Source organism: Aotus nancymaae, unplaced genomic scaffold (genome assembly GCF_030222135.1).
Source record: "Aotus nancymaae isolate 86718 unplaced genomic scaffold, 86718_ANA_hifiasm-v0.15.2.pri h1tg000003l, whole genome shotgun sequence".
NCBI lineage: Eukaryota > Metazoa > Chordata > Mammalia > Primates > Aotidae > Aotus > Aotus nancymaae.
In genome coordinates this window covers 76989220-77007958 of record NW_026988414.1, presented here as the reverse complement: position 1 = coordinate 77007958, position 18739 = coordinate 76989220, and the positions used below count along the sequence as shown (strand labels likewise).

The 18739-nt window shown below is 45.1% G+C and overlaps 2 non-coding genes and 1 pseudogene across 2 annotated transcripts; 1 reads left to right on the top strand and 2 right to left on the bottom strand.

The window, feature by feature from the left end:
• Positions 1–10612: 10612 nt before the first annotated feature.
• Positions 10613–12264, top strand: LOC105710505 (collagen alpha-1(XVIII) chain-like; annotated as a pseudogene).
• A 2241-nt stretch (positions 12265–14505) lies between these two features.
• On the bottom strand, positions 14506–14612 carry LOC135277292 (U6 spliceosomal RNA). Its single transcript, XR_010344919.1, has one exon. It is a non-coding gene; the product is annotated as a U6 spliceosomal RNA (small nuclear RNA).
• Positions 14613–16581: 1969 nt separating this feature from the next.
• LOC135277273 (U6 spliceosomal RNA) lies at positions 16582–16688 on the bottom strand. The gene has a single exon (XR_010344890.1). It is a non-coding gene; the product is annotated as a U6 spliceosomal RNA (small nuclear RNA).
• Between the last annotated feature and the right edge of the window lie 2051 nt (positions 16689–18739).

Genomic DNA, 18739 nt, shown 5'->3' with positions numbered 1-18739 from the left:
GGACCATGGCATGATCCCGCGGAGAGGGAGGGCCGCTGCCAAACGCAGAGGCACTGCCACAGAGGGCCCCTGCTTGCCTAAGCCGCTCAGACCGTTCCCCAGGCAACGGTGGCGGTTACTGTGATGCGAGCCCCTGCTCAGCGCGGGCGCGTGCCTCAGGCTGCTTGCGCATGTGCATTCGCGTACCCGGCTGGGGTGGCGCAACGGTGGCGCTGTCCAGCTGCTTCCGCACAGGTGCACGGGGGAGGCGGTGCCAGGGGCGGCTCTGGGGAGGGGGCTGCGTGCCACAAGCGGCGTTGGACCCCGACAGTCCTGACCTCAGTACCTCCTTGAGCCGGCTTTCCTCTTTGTGTCGGGTGGAGGAGGAGCGCGCTTCAGACCGTGAGGTGGGCACTCGGGACTGCTCTTCACATTGGATTCCGGATCACATGGCGTGGGCAGAGATCGGGTCCCATGGGGCTGGAGATTCAGCTTGATGAGGTGTGGCAGGGGTCTTTGGACCATCGAAATACACCTGACACCCTCGGGGACGTTGTCGGCAGTACGTTCCCTGGCTCCATGGGCTGACTTCTTCCCTGTGACCTGGGCCACCAACCATCGGGCCCTGCCTTGGTCTTGGAGACCAGTCCAGGGATTACTGCTTCTCAGCATTGCTGTACGGATCAGGCGGGAACAACCGCAAAGACGCGAGCCTACTGTGCAGCAGAGGTGGCAACAGCTGGAATTGGTCTCCCATAGGGGCAGATCAGGAGCAGAGAGTGTCTCGGAAGCTTTCTTGGGCATATCCCAGCTCAAAACCGATGTCCAGGAATGCCGCCGAAGACTCCCAAGAAAGCCAAGCGGAAGCACAGCACATCTGCGACCACAGGAGGTCCTGTGCCGGACTCCAAGCCTCCTTCCGGGACTCCCACCAGAGGAGCCAAGAGGAGCCCGCAAAGTACAAAACGCCCCCAGTCCCACGCCGCGATCACTATCCACCACCTGGCCTGCACCCAGCTACCCCCCAGTCTCGTTACCTGCGTGAAATCCCTGGCAGCCAGCAAGTTCAGTGCTGAGCGGTTGTCCTAGCCAGCAGCAATACAGCAATGAGAGAGCCCTCAACTCTGAGAAAAACCGCTGCGGATGAAAGGAAACACAGCCTTGATGAGCAGATCAAGATCAATGCCAGCCACGGCTGCCACCCTCTCCTCCTAGGAAAAGGATGCAGCCATCTGATGTAATAATGAGTCTAAGATTTTCCTTGGCGGTGGGAGCTCTGGGGCCAGCAGGGATCCAGGAGCATCACAGATATCCAGTCACTTAGGAATGTTAGTGTTGAGAAAGATGCACTTTCTTTGACATCTGTCAGAACGTGTCCTGTACATGAAGGCAGCGGACCCCCTCCTCACCTCAGCGGAATGTATCGTCACGTTATCTGACCTTATACTTTCTTCACACATCCTCTGACATGAAAGAAATCCGAAGAGGAATGTGTGCCCGACTCACCCCCTGAAGCTTCAGCTACACAAGCCCTGGAATCGGAATTGGGCTCAAAGGGATCCTGAGGACAGGATGCCTAGTGTCAGTCCAGCCCTAGATGTGCCTCCGGCCCAAGGGCACTTGGAGGAGTTCGGTTTTGGGTGTGTTATGCCACTCTTCTTTCTCGAGGAATGACCCCTGTCGGGTAGGGCAGGTTATTAGGACGCCTGCATGTTGCACCCAGACCCTGCTACAGTGAGGCTTTAGAAATCACCAGCACAACAAAGAATGCAGGGCCGCAGTCCCCAGGCTGAGCCAAAGGCTGACCCGCAGCAGTAATTAGGCGGTCTACAGAGAAACGATACTGGAGTGCACTGGCCACACTCATGTCAGCATGTGGCACCCTCACTCACACACACTTATCAACACTCTCAGGAAGATACATGTACACACGCACTCACACAGACACACAGAAAGCCTCTCGGAGACATTCAACACTCGCAGAGAAACACATCCTGCTAGCCAGTTCCTGAGGTTGCGGGGTTCTGCTCTCTGCTGGGAAGTCCCTCGCGGAGAGAGCAGCCCCGCGGCAGGCAGGCAGGCCGTACCTGGAAATACCAGCCGGGAGGGCTTTCAATGATGTGCACCTTCACACCATTTCGACAGGCCTGAAACATCGTGGGTATTCGTGTGGATTCCTGGGGATCGCCATGGACTGTCTTGAAGCCCCTTCGGACCTTCTCTCAGCCTGATTCGGGCTGCAGGGTTCTTCAAACCTTGGGACCACGGCACGATATTGTGGAGAAGGAAGGCTCTTGCGAAATTCCGAGGCACTGCTGCAGAGCGCGCCTGCGTTCCTAAGCCGCTCATTCCGTTCCCCAGACAATGGTAGCTGTTACTGTGACGCGACCCCCGGCTCAGCGCTGGCGCTTTCCTCAGGCTGCTTGCGCATGCACATTCGCGTACTCAGCTGGGGAGCCAAAACTTTGGCGCTGTCCAGCTTCTGCCGCACAAGTGCATGGGGGAAGCAATTCCAGGGGTGTCTCTGGGAAAGGTGCTGCCTGCCACAAGCAGCGGTGTACCCCGACAGTCCTGGCCTCAGTTCCTCCTTGAGCCGGCTTTCCTCTTCGGGTCGGGTGGGGGAGGAGCGCGCTTCAGACCGTGAGATGGGCGCTGGGGACTGCTCTTCCCATTGGATTTAGGATCGGATTGCTTGGGCAGCGAACGGGTCCCAAGGGGCTGGAGATTGAGTTTGTGGAAGTGTGGCGGGTGTCGCTGGACCACAGAAACATACCTGAGACCCTCCGGGAGGGTGTCAGAAGAGCATCCCCCGGCTCCATGATCTGACTGCCCCCCTTTGATCTGGGCCACACACCACTTGATCCTGCCTTGGTCTCCAAGCTCAGGGACTCCTTCTTCTCAGGACTGCTGTGTAGACATGGAGGGAACAACTGCAGAGAGGCGAGCCCAGTGTGCAACTGAGGTGGCGACACCTGTAACTGGCCTCCTGTGGGGGCAGATAAGGTGGACAGGGTGTCTGAGAAATTCTCTGGTGCCAATCCAAGCCTGAGACGTATGTGTGGGCATGCAGCTGAGAACCCCCGAGAAAGCCAAGCACAGGCGGATTGCACCTATGGCCACAGGAGGGCCTGTGCCGGAGTCCAAGCCTCCTTCAGGAATTACTGCCTGAGGAGCCAGGAGGGTGCAGCCAAGTGCAAACCGCCCCAACACCCACCCTGGGATCACTACCCGACACCTGGCCTGCACCCAGCCACCTCCCAGTCTCCTTAGCTCCGTGCAATCCCTGGCAAACAACAGATTCACTGCTTATAAAAGTTGTAGGTCCTACAGCAAAAGGACTGCAATCAATCTCGTGATAATATTAGTCCTGGTAAAAACTTACAGCTTTCTTTCTACAGCAAAAAGGCCTCAATCAATCTCATATTTAAAAGAAAATTAGTAAGACACAGTAGATACTCATACAGGTTCAAATAATTAGAGGATCACAAAATTACCTGGGCATGGTGATGGGCACCCATAATTCCATCTACTTGGGATACTGAGGCAGGAGAATCACATGAACCTAGAAGGTATAGGTTTTGGTGAGTCTGGATCACATCATTGCACTCCAGCATGGGAAACAAAAGTGAAACTCCTTCTCAAAAAATAAAAAATAAAAAAAGAAGGAACCTCCAGTACAATGTATAAAAATGGCAACAGCTGACCTCTCTGCTTTATTTTCAGTCTTGTGAGGAAAGCACTCAGATGTTCACTAGTAAGTATAATGTTAGGTTTAAATTTTTTTGTAATATAGTTTTTATCCGATTGAGGAAGTTCTCTTTAATTCTTATTTTACTAATAGATTTTAAAAATCACAAATGAATACTCAATTCAATTTGTTAAAATAATATTTTTCATTTGTTTTGTCAGTCATATGGTGATTTTCATTTACACTATTAATATGGTGAAATGTTTATTGAATTTTTAATTTTTAATTTATTTTGAGACAGGTTTTTAATCTATTACCCAGGCTGCAGTGCTGTGGCACAATCATAGCTCACTGCAAACTCTAATGCCTGGGAATACGAGATCCTCCCATCCCAGCCTCCAGAATAGCTGGGACTATGAGCATGCACCACCACATCCAACTATTTTTTGTAATTTTTATTTTCAGTAGAGACAGGATTTCACTATGTTGCCTAGACTGGTCTCAAACTCCTGAGCTCAAGCGATCTTCCAGCCTCAGCCTCACAAAATTCTGGAATTACAGGCATGAGCCACCATGCTCAGCTTTTAATTTTTAATTTTTATTTGTACATAGTAAGTCTATATATTTATGGGGCTCATGAAATAAAAATTTTGTTATAGGCATACAATGTGTACTAATCATATCGGGATAAACTGGGTATCCACTACCTTAAGTATTTCTCATTTCTTTGTGTCAGATGCATTTCAATTGTACTTTTCATTTTTCTAAAATGTACAGTTTATTATTGACTATAGTCACCCTGTGGTGCTTTCAAATACTGGGCCTTATTCATTCTAGCTAACTATATCCTTGTACCCATTAACCATCTACTTACCACCTCCACTATGCCTCTGGTAACCATCCTTCCACTCGCTGTCTCCATGAGTTCAATTGTTTTAGTTTTTAGCTCCCACAGGTAAGTGAGGACATGTGAAGTTTGTCTTTCTGTGCCTTGTTTATTTCACTTAACATGGTGTTCGATTTCATCTATTTTGCTGGAAATGACAGCATCTCATTTTTTATGGTTGAATAGTACTCCATTGTGTGTATCTACCACATTTTCATTGTCCATTCGTCTGTGGATGGACACTTAGGTTGCTTCCAAATCTTGGCTATTGTGAATAGTGATGCAATAAGCTTGGGAGTGTAGATATCTCTTCCATGTACTAATTTATTTATTTTGGGTATATGCCTAGCAGTGGGATTGCTGGATCATATGGTAGTTCTATTTAGTTTTTTCAGGTGCATCCATATTGTTATCCATACTAATTCACATTCCCATCCACAGAGTAAGAGGGTTCTTTGTTTTTCTACATTCTCGCCAGTATTTGTTATTACCTGTCTTTTGGGTAAAAACCACTTTAACTCAAGTGAGATAATATATCATTGTAGGTTTGATTGGAATTTCTTTAATGGTCAGTGGATGTTGAACACCTTTTTATATACCTGCTTTCCATTTGTATGTCTTCTGTTGGGAAATGTCTATTCTGATCAGGTGTCAGTGTTTAAATTGGATTATTAGATTTTTTCCTATTGAGCTATTTGAGCTTCTTACATATTCTGGTTATTAATCCCTATCAGGTTGATAGTTTGCAAATATTTTCTCCCATTTAGTGGGTTTCTCCTCACTTTGTTGATTGCTTTCTTTACTGTGCAGAAGTTTTAAAATTTGATATGATCGTATTCATCCATTTGTTCTTTGGTTTCCTGTGCTTGTGGGACATTATCCAAGAAATATTTGCCCAGTTCAATGTCCTGGAGAGTTTTCCTAATGTTTCCTTTTAGTAAGTTTGTAGTTTCACGACTTAGATTTATGTCCTTAATCCATTTTATTTGATTTTTATATATGGTGAGAGATAGGAGTCTGTTTTCATTCTTCTACATATGGATATCCAGTTTTCCTAGGACCATTTATCAAAGAGACTCTTCTTTCCCGCATTGTATGCTCTTGGCACCTCTGTCAAAAATGAGTTCACTGTACATTTCTGACTTTATTTCTGGGTATTGTAGTCTGTTCCATTGGTCTATGTGTCTGTTTTCATGCCAGCATCATGCTGTTTTGGTTCTTGTGGCTCTCTATTAAAATTTGAAGTCAAGTAATGTAATTTCTTCAGAGTATCCAGAATACTCAGCATTTCTTAGAATATTCTGGGTCTCTTGTGGGTACATGCAAATTTTAGGATATTTCTGTTTCTGTGGTGAATGTCATTGGTATTTTGATAGAGGTTGTAGATTGCTTTTGGTGGTATGAACATTTTAATGATATTGATTCTTTCAATTCATGAACATCAAATCAATTTTTTGCTGTCCTCTTGAATTTCTTCCATCAATATATTATAGTTTACTATTTATTGGTTTTTAGTGCTAAACTAACCTTGAATTTCTAGAATAAATGCCAACTGTTTTAATCTGTTATCTTTTTATATACAAATGAACTGTATTTGGTAACGTTTTGTTAAGATTAAAACAAAAACTTTATGCATTATGATTTCTTCTAAATGAAATTCTAGAAAATGTAAAACTATAGCAACTGAAAACAGATGAGAGGGTGCCAGGGCTGAGGGGTGAGGGTTATGAATGGACCGAATAGTTTAGATGGAAAGCTTTTGGAATGTCAGAAATGTTCTGTATGGTGATCATGATGGTGATTACATTACTACGCACATTTGTTAAGGTTCATAAAATTGTGCACATAAAGTTGTTGAATTTTATTACATGTAAATTATTCCTCAATAAAGCTAGCCAATTAGCATATATAGATTTTTAGTAGAAAAAAGCAAGTTCAGAATGTATTTTTTTGTTTGTTTCTTTGTCCGTTTGCTTCTTTTTGAGATGGAGATTCACTCTTGTCACCCAGGCTGGAGTGCAATGGTGCAATCGTGGCTCACTGCAGCCTCTGCCTCCCAGGTTCAAGTGATTCTCCTGCCTCAGCCTCTCAAGTGTCTGGGTTTACAGGCACCTGCCACCATGCCCAGTTATTTTCTTTGTATTTTCAGTACAGACAGGGTTTTGTCATGTTGGCTAGGCTGGTCTAGAACTTCTGACCTCAGGTGATCTGCCCGTCTAGCCTCCCAAAGTGCTAGGGTTACAATCACAAGCCACTGTACCCAGCCATGTTATGTGTTTTTAAATTTAATACCTCTACATTTGTGTATATAAAAGTATTTTTTTAATGTTTGGAATCATAAAAATAGAAAAAAAAGGGGATGGGAAGTGGGTATTAGACAAATGGAATATTATCTTTTATTTCAATAGTTCAGTTAAGATAAGTTTATTTGCACACTCTCTAGTTTTACAATTAAAATTAAATTTAATTATGGCAGTAAAAAATAATTTTTGCAGCTATGCACATGACAGAAACTAACGAATAATTTACTCTTTTTGTGTTGTCTTTGCCAGGTTTTTGCTGTTGTTGGTGGTGGTGGTGGTTTTTTGTTTGTTTGTTTGTTTGCTTTGAGTCCATCTCACTCTGTCACCAGGCTGGAGTGCATGGTGCAATCATGGCTCACTGCAACCTCTGCCTCCTGGGTTCAAGGGATTCTCTTTCTTCAGCCTCCCAAGTAGCTGAGATTACAGGCCCATGCCACCATGCCCAGCTAATTTTTTGTATTTAGTAGAGACAGAGTTTCACCATGTTGGTCAGGCTTTTCTCGAACTTCTGACCTCAGGTAATACACTGCCTGGACCTCACAAGGTGCTGGGATTTTGTCTGACTCACAGGCGTGAGTCACCATGCCTGACCCATCAGGTGCTTTTATTGACATTACATATGACTTCATAAAATACATTGAAAAAAATTTCCCCCCTTCTGTTTTGTAGAGAGTTTGTGTACATCTTTCTTCATCTGCTTGTTGATAGAATTCAATAGTGAAATCAGCAGGGCCTGAAGATTTCTTCCTGAAAAGGTTTTTGATTACAATTTCCTCAACAGATATATGACTATTTAGATTGCCTATTTCCCATTGAGTCATTTTTATAATTTGTTTTTTTTTGAAATTAAATTTATTTATTTTCAAGTTTGTTGGTAAAAAAGTTATTTCAAATTCATTGGCAAAATGTGTGTATTATAATTTTGATTTCTGTGTGGTCTGCAGTAATATTCTTTCATTTCTGCTATATGCAATTTGTGTTTTGGGTGTTTTTATTAGTCTAGCTAGGTTTTAATCAATCTTTGCCAAGTAGCAAATTTTAGCTTATTTAATTTTCTCTAAGACGTGGGGTTTCTGCTTTTTTTTTTAAGATGGATCCTCCCTCTGTTGCCCAGGCTGGAGGGCAGTGGCACAATTTCAGCTCACTGCAAACTCTGTCTCCCTGGTTCAATTGATTCTCCAGCCTCAACCTCCCGAGTAGCTCTGATTACAGGCACCCACCACCATGCCCGACTAATTTGTGTATATTTAGTAGAGACAGGGTTTCACTATGTTGGCCAGGCTGGTCTCGAACTCCTGATCTCAGGTGATCCACCTGCCTTGGTCTCCCAAAGTGCTGAGATTACAGACATGAGCCAGCATGCCTGGCCATGCTTTCTGCTTCTATCTTCATTTTATAATTTTTGTTTGTCTCCTGAGATTTTTGTCTTTTTTACTCATTGTATATGCATATTTTCCTTTATGTCTCTGCACATTTATGATAGCTGTTTTAAAATCTCTAAGTAGATTGGGCTCAGTGGCTCACAACTCTAATTTCAGCCCTTTGTTTGAGCTCAGGAATCCAAGACCAGCCCAACAAATGTGGTGAAACCCTGTCTCTACCAAAAATACAAAAATTAGCCAGGCATGGTGACTCACGCCTGTAATCCCAGCACTTTATGAGTGCTGTATTTTTAGTAGAGACGGGGGTTTCACCAAGTTGACCAGGCTGGTCTTGAACTCCTGACCTCAAGTGATCCTTTTGCTTTGCTTTCCCAAAGTGCTGGGATTACAGGTGTGAACCACTGTGCCTGGCCGGTTAGCATGCTCTTGTCCTATAAAGGTACAAAAATTAGCCAGGCATGGTGACTCACGCCTGTAATCCCAGCACTTATGAGGCCAAGGTAGGCAGATCATCTGAAGTCAAGAGTTTGAGACTAGCCTGGTCAACGTGGTGAAAGCCCTTCTCTACAAAAAATACAAAAATTAGCCAGGGATGGTGGTGCACACCAATAGTCCTACCTACTCAGGAGTCTAAGACTGGAGAACTGCTTGAGCCTGAGTGATGGTGGTTGCAGTGAGCTGAGATCTCTGCCTCCTGGGTTCAAGTGATTCTCCTGCCTCAGCCTCCTAAGTAGCTGGAATTACAGGCACCTGACACCATGCCTGGCTAGTTTTTGTATTTTTAGTAGAGACGGGGGTTTCACCAAGTTGACCAGGCTGGTCTTGAACTCCTGACCTCAAGTGATCCTTTTGCTTTGCTTTCCCAAAGTGCTGGGATTACAGGTGTGAACCACTGTGCCTGGCCGGTTAGCATGCTCTTGTCCTATAAAGGTACAAAATAAATGTGGACAACATCTACTTAGCTGATTCTTGCTACTTCTACCTTAACAACTTTCCTACTGATTCATATTCCTTTATTCCCACATATGCCAAAATATGTTTGGAGCGTGTTAATTTGGCTAAAAAGGCATTTTGTATTCCTCGTAGAATAGTGTTAATAACTGTGAGGTATGTTGAGCTGTCATGGCAAAGTGGTATTTAATGTGCCTATAGGTACATTAGGTATGGAGGAGTTGTATAATTCCCATTTTTAAAATAAAAGTGCTTAGAAATTAAAAAAAAATTATCTTTTAACCTTTTGAAAATGAGTAGTTATTTGGTAACTTTGTGTATAATATTGATGGATTTCTAAATTTTTAGAATGGTGTTATAATAGTAGCTTTCTTTGATATAACACAAGTCCTCAGAGGGTATATAACAAATTTGAAGTCAGTCATTTGATTTTTTTTTAATTTTAAATTGATTTTGGTTTCCTCATAAATATGTAGAGGATATTCAGGTTACAATCATTCAACTTAAAGTCTTGACTCTGTGATTGTGCTGTTTTTCATTTTATTTGATAGATTGCATGAGATATTCAATACTTTATCATAACATAAGCTTTGTCTTAGTTGATTTTGCTTAACTGTAAACTAATGTGTCATGAGCATGTTTAAGGCACGCGAGGCTGAGCTATAATGATCAGTTATGTTAGGTGTATTAAATGCATTTTTGACTTACAGTTATGTTCACTTATGATGGGTTTTCAGGGACATAGCCTAATCATAAGTTGAGAAGCATCTGGATTAACATGTGTGAGATTTTCTCAATATATTAACACGCTAGAACACAATGAAAGGATGTTAAAGTTTTCTTTTCCTTATGGAAGAAGTAATTTATTATGTTAGAGTAATACATTAGTGTTTCTTGTAGTATTTCCTTAATTCCCTATTTATTTTATTTATTTATTCGGAATGGAGTTTCACTTTGTCACCCATACTGGAGTGCAGTGGTGCAATCTCCGCTCATTGCAACCTCTGCCTCTCAGATTCAAGCGATTTTCATGCCTCAGTCTCCTGAGTTGCTGGGACTACAGGGGCGGACCACCATGCTTGGCTAAATTTTATATTTTTAGTAGAGACAGGGTTTCACTATGTTGGCAAGGCTGGTCTGGAACTCCTGGCCCCAAGCAATCCACCCACCTTGGCCTCCCAAAGTGCTGGGATTACAGGCATAAGCCACGGTGCCTGGCCCCTATTTCTTTTAAAATTTAGAAACAGAGCCTCTTTAAGTGTGCTGAGAGATAGATTCACTTTATTTATAAAAATAATAGCCAAATCTATGTGTTTGAACACAGACTTCTATTTTCACAAATTTACTTAATATATTTTCATCTTGTCTGAGGTATGATCATCAAATGATAAGCAATTCTAATTTCTTTGATGTACTATAATCATTTTCCTCTCAAACGACTTCATTTTCTATTCTAACAAAAAACTCTACATTTTTCTTCAGCAATGCATTTGTTGAGTCCACCTGCCCATGGCCTCCAGGATTGCCAGGGAATCAGGGCCCTCCAGGACCCAAGACCTCCAAAGGATAAGTGGGACGCCCCCACACACACCCATCACCAAGGTGGTTTCCATTTGACTTCCTTCAGCTGGAGGTTGAAATGAAGGGAGAGAAGGGAGATCGAGGTGAGCAGGACAGAAAGGCCAAAGGGGTAAGCTGGAGGTGGCAGCTTCTTTGGCTCCTTCGGTTCTAGCCTGTCAAGCCACCCCTGCTCCCCAGGACCCCCAGGCTCACCTGGCTACCCTGAGATTCCAGGTCTCAAGGGAGAGAGCATCCCGGGCCAGCCAGGCCCACCTGGACCTCAGGGACCACCAGCATTGGCTTCATCAGGGCCCTCCGGCCCCCCACCAGGCTCCCAGGGCCCCCTTCATTTCCCGGCACTCACAGGCAGACTGTCAGCATTCCGGGCCCTCCATGCCCCCCTGGGCCCCCTGGAACCATGAGTGCCCCTTCAGGGCAGGTGAGGCTCTGGGTCACAGGCCAGGCCATGCTGGGCCAGGTGCATTAGATGCTCCAGGGCTGGCTCATCTTTGTGGCAGAGCAGGAGGAGCTCTACGTCCACATGTGGAACAGGTTCTGGAAGGTCCAGCAGGAGGCCCTGATGCCACTTGTGCAAGGAAGGAACAATGAAGTGGCCACCTTGCAGCCCCCCGTGGTGCAACTGCATGACAGCAACCCCTACCCCTGTGGGAGCACCCCCGACCATGGCACAGCCCTGGCGGGTGGGCAGACAACATCCTGGCCAGACGCCCTGCCTGCCCCAGCCACAGCCCTATCCTGGAGCCCCGCACCGCATCTCCTACGTGCTTCTGTGGCCGGCGCGCCTCACTAGCCTGCCCGCCCACACCAACCTCAACTTCCAACCCGAACTCCACCTGATCACGCTCTGCAGCCAGCTGCCTGGCAGCATGCGGGGACGTCAGCGGGGCCCATTTCCAGTGCTTCCAGCAGTCACGGGCCGTGGGGCTGGCGGGCCCCTTCCGCGCCTTCGTGTCCTCAGGGCTGCAGGCCCTGTACAGTGTCGTGCACAGCCGACGCCAAACACGCAGCCCTGCCCATCGTAAACCCCAAGGAGGAGCTGCTGTTTCCCAGCTGAGAGGCGCTTTTCTCCGGCTCTAAGGGCCCGCTGAAGCCTGGGGCACGCATCTTCTCCTTGAGAGAAAGGACGTCCTGAGGCACCCCACCTGGCCCCAGAAGACTGTGTGGCAGGGCTCGGACCCCATCAGGCACAGGTTGACCCAGAGCTACTGCAAAATATGGCGGACCGAGGCCCCTTTGCCCACAGGCCAGGCCTCCTTGCTGCTGGGGGACAGGTTCCTGAGGCAGAATGCTGCAAGCTGCCACCATGCCTACATTGTGCTCTGCATTGAGTACAGCGTCATGACTGCCTCCAAGTAGCCGCCACCTGGATGCAGATGGTCAGAGAGGATGTGTGGCTTGGAGGGAGGCCCCGCTGTGGGCAGGGAGGGGCCGGCCAGCCCCAACCCCAGGACCTGGCTGGCATACTTTCCTGTAAAGTTCAGGCTTCATGTAATCCTCCAGAAATAAAAGGAAGCCAAAGAGTGTGTTTTTTAAAAGTTTAAAATAGTAATAATAATAATATTCGTTGTTTACTATGATAGGACATTTTGGTTTTGAATGTTTACCCAATCAGTTGGTGAACAGATCTATCCCAGAAGGATTCACTTTTAATATTCTCTGTGTGGGTAAGTGTCAAACACCTCATTCTTCCTTTTTTCTCTTTCTTTCTTTTCTTTTTTCCTTTTTCCTTTTTTTTTTTTTTTTGGAGACAGGGTCTCACGAGTTCAATGGTGGGATCATGTCTCACTATAGCCTCGACCTCCTGGGCTCAAGCAGTCCACCTGCCTCAGCTTCACAAAGTGCTGAGATTACAGGCATGAGCCACCAAACTCGTCCTGTCATAATTTTTTAAAATTAAAACATTTCTGTGCTCTTTAATCTGATGTGGCTTAGTGTATACTTTCTTTACTTTTTTTTCTTTTTCTTTTTCTTTTTTCTTTTTCTTTCTTTTTTTTTTTTTTCTTTTTGACACTGAGTCTTCCTTTGTTGTCAGGCTGGAATGCAGTGGCACAATCTCAGGATCAGACAAAATAACTATTGGGTACTGTGTTTAGCACCTGGGTGATGAAATAATTGGTACAACAAACCCTCATTAAATAAAAGTAAAAACAATAAAAGCAAAAAGAAAAGGAAACCTCTGCTTCCCCGGTTTAAGCGATTCTCATGCTTCACCCTCGTGAGTAACTGGGACAACAGGCATATGCCACCATGCCTGGCTAATTTTTGAAATTTTATTAGAAACAGAGTTTCACCATGTTGGCCAGGATGGTCAATCTCTTGACCTCGTGATCTGCCTGCCTCAGCCTCCCAAAGTGCTGGGATTACAGGCATGAACCACCCCACCTGGACACTTAGTGTATACTTTCTTTCTCTATTATGTTAGTGACTGAGAGAATCAGGGCTAGCATGTATAGTTTCAAGGCCATCCCAGACTTTGAAGTATTTGGGACCCTTTATTTATTTTGTAAATTAATATTATGAATTGAAAAATCATAATTATATACATGTATGGATAAAATGTGAGGTTTTGATGTGTGCTTACAAGCGGAATGATTCAATTAAGCAAATTAACATCTCTATTACCTGGCTTATCTATTTTTTTGTGATGAGATGTTTGAAATTTATTCTCTTGATTATTTTGAAATGCACAATACATTGACTATAGTCACTCTGCTGTGAAATAGATCTCAAAACTTATTTCTCCTCTCTGTTTGAAACTGTTAGTTTGCTAAGCATGATGGCCTCTAGCTCCATCCATGTGCCACAAAGGACATGGTCTCATTCTTTTAAATGGCCATGTAGTATTCCATGGTGTATATATGCCACATTTTCTTTATCCACTCTACCATTGATGAGCATTTAGGTTGATTCCATGTTTTTGCCGTTGTGAATAGTGCTGTGATGAGCTCTGTTAGTTTGCTAAGGATGATGGCCTCTAGCTCCATCCATGTTCCTGCAAAGGACACAATCCATTTCTTTTTTGTGGCTCAGAACATGTGCCATGTTCACACTTATAAGTGGAAGCTAAGCTATGAGAACATATGGACACAAAGAGTGGAATAATAGACACTGGTGTCTAGTTGAGGGTGCAGGTTTGGAGGAGGGAGAGGATCAGACAAAATAACTATTGGGTACTGTGTTTAGCACCTGGGTGATGAAATAATTGGTACAACAAACCCTCATTAAATAAAAGTAAAAATAATAAAAGCAAAAAGAAAAGGAAACTTTGTACCCCTTGACCAACAGGTCCACCTTTCCTTTCTCCCTGCTCCCCCAGCCTCTGGTAGCCAGTATTCTACTCTGTACTTCTATGAGTTGAACTTTCTAAGATTTTAAAAATGACTGTAGGAATTCAAAGCATTGCTTCCTCTTAGCCCCTTTAGGCCCCTATGGCAATGAATCTCTGTCTATTACGGGGGAAACTGAAAGTGTCTACAATTGTAAAAACGAGGTGCTGGAAAACTCCCCCATGCCCTGCCTTTTTTATGAGATAGAGTTTCCCTCTTGTCACCCAGGCTGGAGTGCAATGGTGTGATCTTGGCTCATTGCAACCTCTGCCTCCTTCCTTCAAGTGATTCTCCTGCCTCAGCCTCCCAAGTAGCTGGGATTACAGGTGTCCACCATCATGCCCAGCTAATTTTCTTTTTTTTACTTTAAATTTAAATTTATTTTTATTTGATTTTTACAAAAGAACAAAAAAATGTGGAATGCTTCACAAATTTGCACTTCATCCTTTCACAGGGGCCATGCTAATCTTCTGTGTATCATTCCAATTTTAGTGCATGTGCTGCCAAAGCGAGCACATGCCCAGCTAACTTTTTTACTTATTTTATTTTAATTTTTTTATAGAGAACGGGTTTCAGTACGTTGGTCAGGCTAGTCTCGAATCTCTGACCTCATGATCCGCCCACCTCAGCCTTCCAAAGTGCTAGGATTACAGGTGTGAGCCACCGTGTCCAACTTAATTTAGTATTTTTTTTTTAAAGATGGGGTATCACCATGTTGATGAGGCTGGTATTGTACTCGCGACCTCAGGTGATCTGCCTGCCTTGGCCTCCAAAGTGCTTGGATTACACGCATGAGCCATCATGCATGGCAATTTTTGTGTTTTTATTAGAGACCAGGTTTCACCATGTTGGCCGGCTGGTCTTGAACTCCTGACCTCAGGTGATCCACCTGCCTCTGCCTCCCAAAGTGCTGGGATTATAGGTGAGAGCCTCCATGCCCAGCCATGTAAATTTTTTAATCTAAAATCCTTCTAAAAAGTTAAGATTATGGCTGGGTGCAGTGGGTCATGCCTGTAATCCCAACACTTTGGGAGGCAGAGACAGGTGGATCACGAGGTCAGCAGTTCAATGCCAGCCTGACCAACATGGTGAAAGCCTGTCTCTACTAAAACGCATAAATTAGCTGGGGATGGTGGTGTGCATCTGTAATCCCAGCTACTCAGGAGGCTGAGGCAGGAGAGTCACTTGAACCCGGATGGCAGAGGTTGCAGTGAGCCGAGATCATGCCACTGCACTCCAGCCTGGGTGACAGAGCAAGAGTCTGTCTCAAAAAAAAGAAGCTTATATTTGTTTATTTTTTTTTACAGAAATGATCTCACTCTTCCCTCAGTCTGGAGTGCAGTGGTGCAATCATAGCTTACTGCAGCCTCCCACATCTAGGTCTTAAGCAATCCTCCCACCTCAGCTTCCTGAGTAGCTAGGACTACAGGTGCACAACATCACACCTAGCTAAACTTTTGTAGAGATGGGATCTTATTCTGTCACCCTGGATGGTTTCAAACTTTTATCCTCAAGCAATCTTCATTTCTCAGTCTCCCAAAGTGCTGGGATTACAGGGGTGAGCCACTGTACCCTGTCTTAACTTTATTATTATTATTTCTTTTTTTACTTATTTTTGAGACAGAGTTTGTTCTTGTTGCCTAGGCTGCAGTATGGTGGCAGGATCTTGGCTCACTGTAACCTCTGCCTCCCAGGTTCAAGTGATTCTCCTCCCTCAGCCTCCTGAATAGCTGAGATTACAGGTCCTCGCCACCACGCTCAACTAATTTTTTGTATTTTTAGAAGAGATGGGGTTTCATCATGTTGGCCAGGCTGCTTTCGAACTGCTGACCCCAGGTGATTCACCCACATCAGTCTCCTAAAGTGCAGGGATTACAGGCGTGAGCCGCCACACCTGGCCTGAACTTTATTTATTTTTTAATTTATTTCTTTTTTAAAGATGGGGTTTCACCATGTTGGTCAGGCTGGTCTTCAACTCACAACCTCAGGTGATCCTCCCACCTGGGTCTCCAAAGTGCTTGGATTATAGGCATGAGCCAACATGCCGGGCCAACTTTATTTTTAAACATCAGAGAGATTGGGATGGGTGCTGTGGCTCATGCCAGTAATCCTAGCACTTTGGGAGGCTGAAGTGAGTGGATCACCTGAGGTCAGGAGTTCAAGATCAGCCTGGCCATCATGGTGAAACCCCATCTTATTAAAAAAAAATCAGAGAGATCAGTGTCTACCATTGTGAAAACGAGGTGCTGGATAATTTCCCCCCGCTCTGCCTTTTTTATGAGATAGAATTTCCCTCTTGTCACCCAGGCTGGAGTGCAATGGTATGATCCTGGCTCATTGGAACCTCTGCCTCCTTGATTCAAGCGATTCTCCTGCCTCAGCCTCCCAAGTAGCTGGCATTGCAGGTGTCCACCACCATGACCGTCTAATTTTTTTTTTACTTTAAATTTAAATTTATGTTTATTTGATTTTTACAAAACAACCAAAAAATATTGAACACTTCATTAATTTGCATGTCATCCTTGTGCAGGGGCCATGCTAATCTTCTCTGTATCATTCAAATTTTAGTGCATGTGCTGACGAAGCAAACACATGCCCAGATAATTTTTTTATTTGTTTTATTTTATCTTTTTATAGAGAATGGGTTTCACTATATTGGTCAGGCTAGTCTCGAACCTCTAACCTCATGATCTACCTACATCAGCCTTCCAAAGTGCTAGGATTACAAGTGTGAACCACCATGCCCAACTTAATTTTTGTATTTTTTTTTTTAAAGATGGGGTTTCATCATGTTGGTCAAGCTGGTCTTGAACTCCCTACCTCAGGTGATCTGCCTGCCTTAGCCTCCAAAGTGCTTGGATTACAGGCGTGAGCCACTATGCCTGGTCAATTTTTGTATTTTCATTAGAGATCAGGTTTCACCACGTTGGCCAGCTGGTCTTGAACTCCTGACCTCAGATGATCCACCCGTCTCTGCCTCCCAAAGGGCTGGGATTATAGGCGAGAGCCTCCATGCCCAGCCATGTAAATATTTTATCTAAAAACTTTCTAAAAAATTAACATCATGACCGGGTGCAGTGGGTGACCCCTGTAATCCCAACACTTTGGGAGGCAGAGACCGGTGGATCACGAGGTCAGCAGTTCAAGGCCAGCCTGACCAACATGGTGAAAGCCTGTCTCTACTAAAATACAAAAATTAGCTGGAGATGGTGGTGTACATCTTTAATCCCAGCTACTCAGGAGGCTGAGGCAGGAAAATCACTTTAACCCAGATGGCAGAGGTTGCAGTGAGCCAAGATCGTGCCACTGCACTCCAGCCTGGGTGACAGAGCAAGAGTCTGTCTCAAAAAAAAGAAGCTTATATTTGTTTATGTTTTGTACAGAAACTATCTTGCTCTGTCTCTCAGGTTGGAGTGCAGTGGTGCAATCATAGCTTACTGCAGCCTCCCACGTCTAGGTCTTAAGCAATCCTCCCACCTCAGCTTCCTGTGGAGCTAGGACTACACAGCACCATGGCCAGGTAAATTTTTGTAGAGATGGGATCTTGTTCTGTCACCCTGGCTGGTTTCAAACTCCTAGCCTCAAGAAATCTTCCCTTCTCAGTCTGCAAAGTGTTAGGATTGCAGGGGTGAGCCACTGTGCCCAGTCTTAACTTTATTATTTCTTTTTTTATTTATTTTTGAGACAGAGATTTGTTCTTGTTGCCTAGGCTGCAGTAAGGTGGCAGGATCTTGGCTCACTGCAATCTCTGCGTCCAAGGTTCAAGTGATTCTGGAAGGGTGAAATATAAGATCAAAGCATTGGCAGGGCTGCCATCTTCTGGGGGCCGTGTAGGGGGAGCTGCCCCAGGCCTCCCTCCCAGCTTTCAAGATGGTCAGTTCCAGGCCTCCTTCCCAGATTTTGGGGTGGCCAGCACCTGGTGTTCCTTGGCTGGGGAATGCATGGCTCTGACCTCCTCCACCCCTCAACATGCCGCCTTCTCCTGGTGTCTCCGTGTCTCTGTCAACACCCTGCATCCTCCCCTCTCTCTGTGTCTAAATTCCCCTCTTCTCATAAGGACGCCAGTCATATTGGCTTGAGGCCCACCATTCTCCAGTGTGGCCTCCTCTGAACTGGATGACATCTGCAAAAACCCCATTTCCAGAGACTCTCATGTTCCCAGGCGCTGTGGTTAGGACTTCAAGTGGATTCTGGGAAGCCCACAATTTAACCCGAAATAGATCTTGTCTATATCGCTCATCAGCAAGCACAGGGCTGCCATGTGTGGGGCTCCCACAGCACATCTGCTGATTGACTTAATTGCCCCACCCCACCATTCCCTCCTCAAGAACATAGTTCTCAGCACCCTAGGCCAGCATCACCTAGGCACCCAGAAGCCGACTTGAACGTCTGAGTTTCATTTCATGGGAGCAGAGAGACAGACAGCTGACTGGGTCCCGGCCTCAGCTTGAAGGAAAGAGCCCTCCAACAAGGGGCCAGAGCTTCCATCCTCCACTTGTCTGGGAGCCCCTCCCCTGGGAGGACAGGAAGGTATGGACCTTCCATGGAGGTGAAAGAAGCATCCCGATTCAAACCTCCCTGAAAACCCTGCAGAACACAGAGCAGTTAGTGTGATTTGTTAATCTGCCAGGAACTTTTCAAGA